Source organism: Panulirus ornatus, chromosome 58 (genome assembly GCF_036320965.1).
Source record: "Panulirus ornatus isolate Po-2019 chromosome 58, ASM3632096v1, whole genome shotgun sequence".
Classification (NCBI taxonomy): domain Eukaryota; kingdom Metazoa; phylum Arthropoda; class Malacostraca; order Decapoda; family Palinuridae; genus Panulirus; species Panulirus ornatus.
In genome coordinates, this window is record NC_092281.1 from 17452219 (window position 1) to 17452845 (window position 627).

A 627-nucleotide genomic window follows, 5' to 3' on the forward strand; every position below is an offset into this window, starting at 1 on the left:
ACACATTGCTGCATGCAGAGACCCAGGATTATAGTATGAAGATAAGAGGAAGGAGATATAATAGTATGAAGATAAGAGGGAGGAGATATAATGGTATGAAGATAAGAGGGAGGAGATATAATGGTATGAAGATAAGAGGGAGGAGATATAATGGTATGAAGATAAGAGGAAGGAGATATAATAGCATTATAATACTTCTAGGATAAGCCATTTCCAGATGTAGTGACTGCAGAGACATTAGTTACCTTCAAATTTGACAGATATTTCACTGATATCTGCTATCAGGGAATAATCCAGACTATGAGTAGCCACGTCTCGCTTTTCCAGAATCCAGCCTCAAAGCAGTTGCTATTAAGATGATAGATTCTTTCTTTTCTTTTCTTTTTTCTTTTTTATCGACACTTTTCGATGGAATGTTTATGGCAGTATTTTCCCCATACTGCAGTCTTCTGTCTTTTTTTTTCTCGTGTTTCCTGCTGGCAGTTGAGCCAGAGGGAAAGGTGGATGGGGAGGTGCTTTCTGGTTCCCTATCCTGTTTCGACCTCCATTTAGTAGCATAGTGGATAACCTCGTTATGGAACGTCAAGTCTTCTGTTACCTCCCCTTCCCTCTCATTTGCAATTACCC